Source organism: Zalophus californianus, chromosome 4, assembly GCF_009762305.2.
Source record: "Zalophus californianus isolate mZalCal1 chromosome 4, mZalCal1.pri.v2, whole genome shotgun sequence".
Lineage (NCBI taxonomy): Eukaryota > Metazoa > Chordata > Mammalia > Carnivora > Otariidae > Zalophus > Zalophus californianus.
This window is the reverse complement of record NC_045598.1, coordinates 62,797,386-62,805,903: the sequence shown is the minus strand read 5'-3', so window position 1 is coordinate 62,805,903 and position 8,518 is coordinate 62,797,386. Positions and strand designations below refer to the sequence as shown.

General features: G+C 40.1%; 1 long non-coding RNA gene across 1 annotated transcript in view; it reads left to right on the top strand.

Annotated features, from left to right (window-relative positions):
- The first annotated feature begins 1,031 nt into the window (after positions 1-1,031).
- Positions 1,032-8,518, top strand: part of LOC113931991 — a 28,246-nt gene continuing 20,759 nt past the window's right edge. Inside the window, exons 1-2 of the long non-coding RNA XR_003522941.2 lie at positions 1,032-1,093; positions 1,293-1,465. This is a non-coding gene — a long non-coding RNA (uncharacterized LOC113931991). The remainder of the gene's footprint in view (positions 1,094-1,292; positions 1,466-8,518) is intronic.

The following is an 8,518-nucleotide window of genomic DNA, read 5'->3' as shown; positions in this document are numbered from 1 at the left end:
TGGGGGAGGGGTGTCTAACGATCTCTTGGGGCCTAACGGGTCCCGAGGGGTAGTCCGCGCAAAGGCTTCGTTTCCCTCGAGCCCTGAGTTCAGACGACGCGACTTGGTGAGAAGCGGACGGCTGTGCGCAGAGGGATCCTTGAGTCGCGTTCCTTGGCTGGAGCCGGGCAGGCGGGGAGGGCGAGGGAGTGGGCGGCGCGGAGCCAGCCGGGAATCTGGGTGAGAGGGCGCGGTCAGGAACCTCTGCGCGATCTGCGCCTATTCCTGCGGGAGAGATACCTCCCTGGCTGTCACCCTTGACCCTTGTCCCTGAAACCGGTAAGACGCACATCGGGTCTGCTTTAAGTAATCAAAGTACATTTTACTCTCAGACTCTGGTCCAAAGACCAAAGGACAAGGGCTCCTGGGTGGCTCGGTTGAGGGACTGCCTTCGGCTCGGGTCATGATCCTGGAGTCCCGGGATCGAGTCCCGCATCGGGCTCCCTGCTCAGCAGCGAATCTGCCTCTCCCTCTTGACTCTCCCGCCTCTCATGCTCTCTCTCTCTCTTTATCTGTCAAATAAATAAAAAATCTTAAAAAAACAAACAGAGAAATTGATAAGCTTAAAGTTGACCTTTTCTAATATTCCCAAGGCTATTTATTACCACCCATGTGTGTGGATGTGCAGTGTCATTGGAAATAAGATGATCCTATCTAAAGCTCCTGGTTCAGCGAATGAATATTGGAAGTGAATGTCCGCCTGAAGAATACTACTTAAAGTCACTCTCTTCCAGTTAGACCCTGAGTTCGGAGACGGAAGCTGTAATGTTACAGTGCTGGGGGTTTTATAAAGCTGTTCAGGTTTGGGTAGCTTTTTGCAAAAGCTAGTAAGAGCCCCAATGCAACGGGAGTGTAAATGTTACCTGTAATTCCCAGGACTTTTCGTTCTCTCTCTCTCTCTCTCTTTTTTTTTAAGATTTTTTTTTTTTATTTTTTGACAGCACAAGCAGGAAGAGTGGCTGGCAAAGGGAGAGGGAGAAGCAGGCTCCCAGCCAAGCAAGGAGACCCATGTGGGGCTCAATCCCAGGAGCCAGGGTCATAACCTGAGCCTAAGGTATCCACTTAACCTTAAACCACTGAACCACCCAGGTGCCCCAGGACTTTTCATTTTTATTGCTACCGTCCTAGTTTAGGCTCTCATCACTCACCAGTAGATCTTGTTAACTTGCTAAATAATCTTTTTTTGCCTGGTAAAAGCCAGCCATAATCTCATTCTAATTTAGTTTTTTAATTTCTCTATCCTGTTATTGTAGTCTCTTACAGGAACCTTTCCACTTTGTCTTCTGGGGATTTATAATGTATTTATTGAGACGGGGCACAAGGCAGAATGTTAATTATGTGCTAAATTCAAAGTTAAAGTACCAGGGTAACTCGGAAAAGGGAGAACACAGTTTGTCCTGGAATCATTAAGGAACGCTTCAAAGAGGTGGGTAAAACACAAAGTGGACTGTTAAAGATAGGTAGGATTTAGTGGGGGGGGGGGGAAGATGGGTAGGATTTGACTAATGCACCTCTAATTTTTTCAGTTTCTTATTCTGAACATTTCAAGCACAATGAAGATGAACAAAAAATGCAAAATCACCCTTGTGCCCATCACCTAGATTTAAAAATTGTTATTGTCCACTCATATGTGGAATTTAAGAAACAAAACAGACGAATATAGGGAAAAAAATAATTGTTATTGTCTTGTTTTATTTATGTGAGTATGTGTTTGGTGTCATTTTGTTTTCATCAGAACCCTAAGTTAAAACATTAAGATACTTCACTTCTAAATACTTTAGCAGTACATCTCCTGTGAGGACATTGCCCTATGTAACTACAAAACTTTTATCACACCTAAGAAAATGAACTATTATTCTCTGATATCATTTAATATCCAGTTAATATTTAGATTTCCCCAGTAGTCCCCTAAATGCCTTTTGTATGTAGTTTGGTTTTGAACCAGGATCCTATCAATAATTACGTATTGCAGTTGGGTTTTAACTTTCTTTGGTCTCTTTTAACCACAAACTTTTAATCTCATCTCTTTACTCACAACCCCCGCCCAATAATTTTGATTTTTTTTTTTAAGAAACAAAGCCAGTTGTCCTGAAGAATACCATATTTCTGAGTTGTCTGATTGTATTCATTTTTTTTTTAAAGATTTATTTGAGAGAGAGAATGAGAGAGAGAGAGAGAGCACATGAGGGGGGGGAGGGTCAGAGGGAGAAGCGGGCTCCCTGCTCAGTAGGGAGCCCGATGCGGGACTCAATCCCAGGACTTCAGGATCATGACCTGAGCCGAAGGCAGTCACTTAACCAACTGAGCCACCCAGGTGCCCTGATTGTATTCATTTTTGTTTCTAAACCTTATATCTCCTATAAATTGCAAGTTCCTGGAGGCTTGAGTAGTTTACATTAAACATATTTTGCAAGGCTACTTCTTACTCAGGTCATACTGTGTAAGGTCCAGGTTTATCTCACTGTTACTGATAGGGTTCATCATGATTAAGGTGCTAACAGGCAGCTCTGTTGCAAATTCCCTTTGCAATTAAGTAATCTATAGGGTGATATCACGTCAAATAGTATTTCTAAATTTTGTTCAGTGGCAGACATGGAATCAGCTCTCAATAAACACTTTTTTAGTTGGACACTGTTCCACAAAACTTTTACTATATTTTTAGGTGAAATAATTCAAATAACTCCCCGATGTTCCTTCATCCCTTGCCATCTCTCCCTAACTAATGGGAATATGACATAAAGATAGGTCATTCTTAACCTGGTGGTTAAGTGGTTTTTAACCTGGGACCCTTGAATAAGCTTTAGGTGGATGTGAAAATCCTTGGAGTTAAATGAAGAATTTGCTATGTATGCATACGTTTCTTTCTTTTTTTTAATTCTATTGTTAGTCACCATACGTTACATCATTAGTTTTTGATATAGTGTTCCATGATTCATTGTTTGTGTATAACACCCAGTGCTCCATGCAGAACATGCCCTCTTTAATACCCATCATCAGGCTAACCCATCCCCCAACCCCCTTCCTCTCTAAAACCCTCAGTTTGTTCTCAGAGTCCATAGTCTCTCATGGTTCATCTCCCCCTCCGATTCCCCCCCTTCATTTTTTCCCTTCCTACTATCTTTTTTTTTTTTAAACATGTACTGTATTATTTGTTTCAGAGGTACAGGTCTGTGATTCATCAGTCTTACACAATTCACAGCACTCACCATAGCACGTACCCTCCCGAATGTCCATCACCCAGCCACACCATCCCTCCCACCCCCCATCACTCCAGCAACCCTCAGTTTGTTTCCTGAGATTAAGAGTCTCTTATGGTTTGTCTCCCTCTCTGGTTTCATCTTGTTTCATTTTTTCCTCCCTTCCCCTATGATCCTGTCTTGTTTCTAAATTCCTCATATCAGTGAGATCATATGATACTTGTATTTCTCTGATTGACTTATTTCACTCAGCATAATACCTTCAGATTCCATCCATGTCGTTGCAAATGGCAAGATTTCATTTTTTTGATGGCTGCATAATATTCCATTTGTGTGTGTGTGTGTGTGTGTGTGTGTGTGTGTGTGTGTGTGTGTCTGTGTATACACCACATCTTTATCCATTCATCTGTCAGTGGACATCTTGGCTCTTTCCATAGTTTGGCTATTGTGGACATTGCTGCTATAAACATTGGGGTGCACATACCCCTTCGGATCACTACATTTGTATCTTTGGGGTAAATACCCGGTAGTGCAATTGCTGGGTCATAGGGTAGCTCTATTTTCAACTTTTTGAGGAAACTCCATACTGTTTTCCAGAGGGGCTACACCAGCTTGCATTCCCACCAACAGTGTAGGAGGGTTCCCCTTTCTCTGCATCCTTGCCAACATCTGTCGTTTGCTGACTGGTTAATTTTTGCCATTCTGACTGGTGTGAAGTGGTATCTCATTGAGGTTTTGATTGGATTTCCTTGATGCTGAGTGATGTTGAACACTTTGATGTGTTTGTTGGCCATTTGAATGTCTTCTTGCAGAAATGTCTGTTCATATCTTCTGCCCCTTTCTTGATTGGATTATTTGTTCTTTCGGTGTTGAGTTTGACAAGTTCTTTATAGATTTTGGATACTAGCTCTTTATATGATATGTCATTTGCAAATATCTTCTCCCATTCTGTCGATTGTCTTTTGGTTTTGTTGACTATTTCCTTTGCTGTGCAAAAGCTTTTTATCTTGATGAAGTCCCAATAGTTCATTTTTGCCCTTGCTTCCCTTGCCTTCGGCGATATTTCTAGGAAGAAGTTGCTGCAGCTGAGGTCGAAAAGGTTGCTGCCTGTGTTCTTCTCAAGGATTTTGATGGATTCCTGTCTCACATTTAGGTCTTTCATCCATTTTGAGTCTATTTTTGTGTGTGGTGTAAGGAAATGCTCCAGTTTTATTCTTCCGCATGTGACTGTCCAATTTTTCCAACGCCATTTGTTGAAGAGACTGTCTTTTTTTCATTGGACATTCTTTCCTGCTTTGTTGAAGATTAGTTGACCATAGAGTTGAGGGTCCATTTCTGGGCTCTCTATTCTGTTCCACTGATCTATGTGTCTGTTTTTGTGCCAGTACCACACTGTCTTGATGATTACAGCTTTGTAATAGTGCTTGAAGACTGGAATTCTGATGCTGCCAGTTTTGCTTTTCTTTTTCAACATTCGTCTGGCTATTCAGGGTCTTGTCTAGTTCCATAAAAATTTTAGGATTATTTGTTCTATTTCTTTGAAAAAAGTTGATTGTATTTTGATAGGGATTGCATTAAATTTGTAGATTGCTCTAGGTAGCATAGACATTTTCACAATATTTGTTCTTCCAACCCATGAGCATGGAACGTGTTTCCATTTCTTTGTGTCTTCCTCAATTTCTTTCATGAGCATTCTGTAGTTTTCTGAGTATAGATCCTTTGCCTCTTTGGTTAGATTTGTTACTAGGTATTTTATGGTTTCGGGTGCAATTGTAAATGGGATCAACGCCTTAATTTCTCTTTCTTCTGTCTTGGTGGTGGTGTATAGAAATACCATTGATTTCTGTGCATTGTTTTTATATCCTGCCACTTTTCTGAATTCCAGTATGAGTTCTAGAAGTTTTGGGGTGGAGTCTCTTGGGTTTTCCACATAAAGTATCATATCATCTGTAGAGAGTGAAAGTTTGACTTTTTCTTTGCCGATTCAGATGCCCTTTTTTTCTTTTTGTTGTCTGATCGCTGAGGCTAGGACTTCTAGTACTATGTTGAATAGTATTGGTGACAGTAGACATCCCTATCATGTTCCTGACCTTAGGGGAAAAGCTCTCAGTTTTTCCCCATTGAGAATGATATTCACTGTGGGTTTTTCCTAGATGGCTTTTATGATATTGAGGTATGAACCATCTATCCCTACACTCTGAAGAGTTTTAATCAAGAAAGGATGCTGTACTTTGTCAAATGCTTTTGCTGCATCTATTGAGAGGATCATATGGTTCTTGTTCTTTTATTAATGTATTGTATCACATTGATTGATTTATGGATGTTGAACCAAACTTGCAGCCCAAGAATAAATCCCACTTAGCTGTGGTGAATAATCCTTTTAATGTACTGTTGGATCCTATTGGCTAGTATTTTGGTGAGAATTTTTGCATCCATGTTCATCAGGGATATTGGTCTGTAATTCTCTCTTATAATGGGGTCTTTGTCTGGTTTTGGGATCAAGGTAATGCTGGCCTCATAAAATGAGTTTGGAAGTTTTCCCTCCATTTCTATTTTTTTGGAACAGTTTCGGAAGAATAGTTATTAATTCTTCTTTAAATATTTGTTAGAATTCTCCTGGGAAGCCATCTGGCCCTGGGTTCTTGTTTGTTGGGAGATTCTTTGATTACTGCTTCAATTTCCTTAGTGGTTATGAGTCTGTTCAGGTTTTCTATTTCTTCCTGGTTCAGTTTTGGTAGTTTGTACTTCTCTAGGAATGCATCCATTTCTTCCAGATTGTCTAATTTGCTGGCATATAGTGGCTCATAATGTGTTCTTATAATTGTTTGTGTTTCTTTGGTGTTGGTTGTGATCTCTCCTCTTTCATTCATGATTTTATTTATTTGGGTCATTTTTCTTTTTGATAAGTCTGGCCAGGGGTTTATCAATCTTATTAATTCTTTCAAAGAACCAGCGCCTAGTTTCATTGATCTGTTCTATTGTTCTTTTGGTTTCTATTTCATTGGTTTCTGCTCTCATCTTTATTATTTCTCTTCTCCTGCTGGGTTTAGGCTTTATTTGCTGTTCTTTCTCCACCTCCTGTAGGTGTAGGGTTAGGGTATGTATTTGAGACCTTGTTTCTTGAGAAAGATTTGTATGCTATATACCTTCCTCTTAGGACCGCCTTTGCTGCATCCCAAAGATTTTGAACAGTTGTGTTTTCATTTTCATTTGTTTCCATGGATTTTTTAAATTCTTCTTTAATTTCCTGGTTGACCCATTCATTCTTTTTTTTAAATTTTATTTTATTATGTTAATCACCATACATTACATCATTAATTTTTGATGTAGTGTTCCATGATTCATTGTTTGCGTATAACACCCAGTGCTTTAGTAAAATGCTCTTTAGCCTCCATGTATTTGAGTTCTTTCCAACTTTCCTCTTGTGATTGAGTTGTAGTTTCAAAGCATTGTAGTCCAAAAATGTGCAGGGAATGATCCCAATCTTTTGGTGCCAGTTGAGACCTGATTTGTGACCTAGGATGTGATTTATTCTGGAGAATGTTCCTTGGGCACTAGAGAAGAATGTTTATTCTGTTGCTTTGGGATGGAATATTCTGAATATATCTTATGAAGTCCATTTGGTCCAGTGTGTCATTTAAAGCCTTTATTTCCTTGTTGATCTTTTGCTTAGATGATCTGTCCATTTCAGTCAGGGGGGTGTTAAAGTCCCCCACTATTACTGTATTGTTGTCAGTGTGTTTCTTTGCTTTTGTTATTAATTGCCTTATATAATTGGCTGCTTCCATGTTAGGGGCATAGATATTTACAATTGTTAGATCTTCTTGTAGGATAGACCCTTTAAGTATGCTTCCTCATCTCTTATTATAGTCTTTGGTTTAAAATCTAATTTGATACAAGGATTGCCACCCCAGCTTTCTTTTATGTCCATTAGCATGGTAAATGGTTTTCCACCTCCTCACTTTCAATCTGGAGGTGTCTTTGGGTCAAAAATGAGTCTCTTGCAGGCAACATATCAATGGGCCTTGTTTTTTTATCCCCTCTTATACCCGGTGTCTTTTGATTGGGGCATTTAGCCCATTTACATTCAGGGTAACTGTTGAAAGATATGAATTTAGTGCCATTGTATTGCCTGTAAGGTGACTGTTACTGTATATTGTCTGTATTCCTTTCTGGTCTATGTTACTTTCAGGCTCTCTCTTTGCTTAGAGGACCCCTTTCAATATTTCTTGGAGGGCTGGTTTCGTGTTTGCAAATTCCTTTAGTTTTTGTTTGTCTTGGAAGCTTTTTATCTCTCCTTCTATTTTCAATGATAGCCTAGCTGGATATAGTATTCTCGGCTGCATATTTTTCTCGTTTAGTGCTCTAAAGATATCATGCCAGTCCTTTCTGGCCTGCCAGGTCTCTGTGGATAGGTCTGTTGCCAATCTAATGTTTCTGCCATTGTAGGTTACATAGCTCTTCTCCTGAGCTGCTTTCAGGATTTTCTCTTTGCCTCTGAGACTCGTAAGTTTTACTATTAGATGTCGGGGTGTTGACCTATTTTTATTGATTTTGAGAGGGGTTCTCTGTGCCTCCTGGATTTTGATGCCTGGTTCCTTCCCCACATTAGGGAAGTTCTCTGCTATAATTTGCTCCAATATACCTTCTGCCCCTCTCTCTCTTCTTCTTCTGGGATCCCAATTATTCTGATGTTGTTTCGTCTTATCGTATCGCTTATCTCTCGAATTCTGCCCTCGTGATCCTGTAGTTGTTTCTCCCTCTTTTTCTCAGCCTCTGTATTTTCCATCATTTGGTCTTCTCTATCGCTGATTCTCTCTTCTGCCTCATTTATCCTAGCAGAGCCTCCATTTTTGATTGCATCTCGTTAATAGCCTTTTTGATTTCGACTTGGTTAGATTTTAGTTCTTTTATTTCTCCAGGAAGGGTTTCTCTCATAACCTCCACTCTTTTCTCAAGCCCAGCTAGTATCTTTAAAGTCATGGTTCTGAACTCTAGGTCCGACATCGTACTGATGTCCGTATTGAGTAGGTCCCTGCAGACGGTACTGCCTCTTGCTCTTTCTGCTGAGGGGAGTTTTTCTGTCCTTTCATTTTGTCCAGAGGAGAACAGATGAATGAGGGAACAGAATGCTAACAGGGTAACAACGACCACAGCAAATATACAGTAAACAAATCAGAAAAGACCCAAAACTGGGGGGTGGAAAGAAAGGGAAAGAAAAAAAAAAAGAGTATGATCAGGCTGGTGAATAGATCAGAGCCACACACTCTATTTTGGGCATA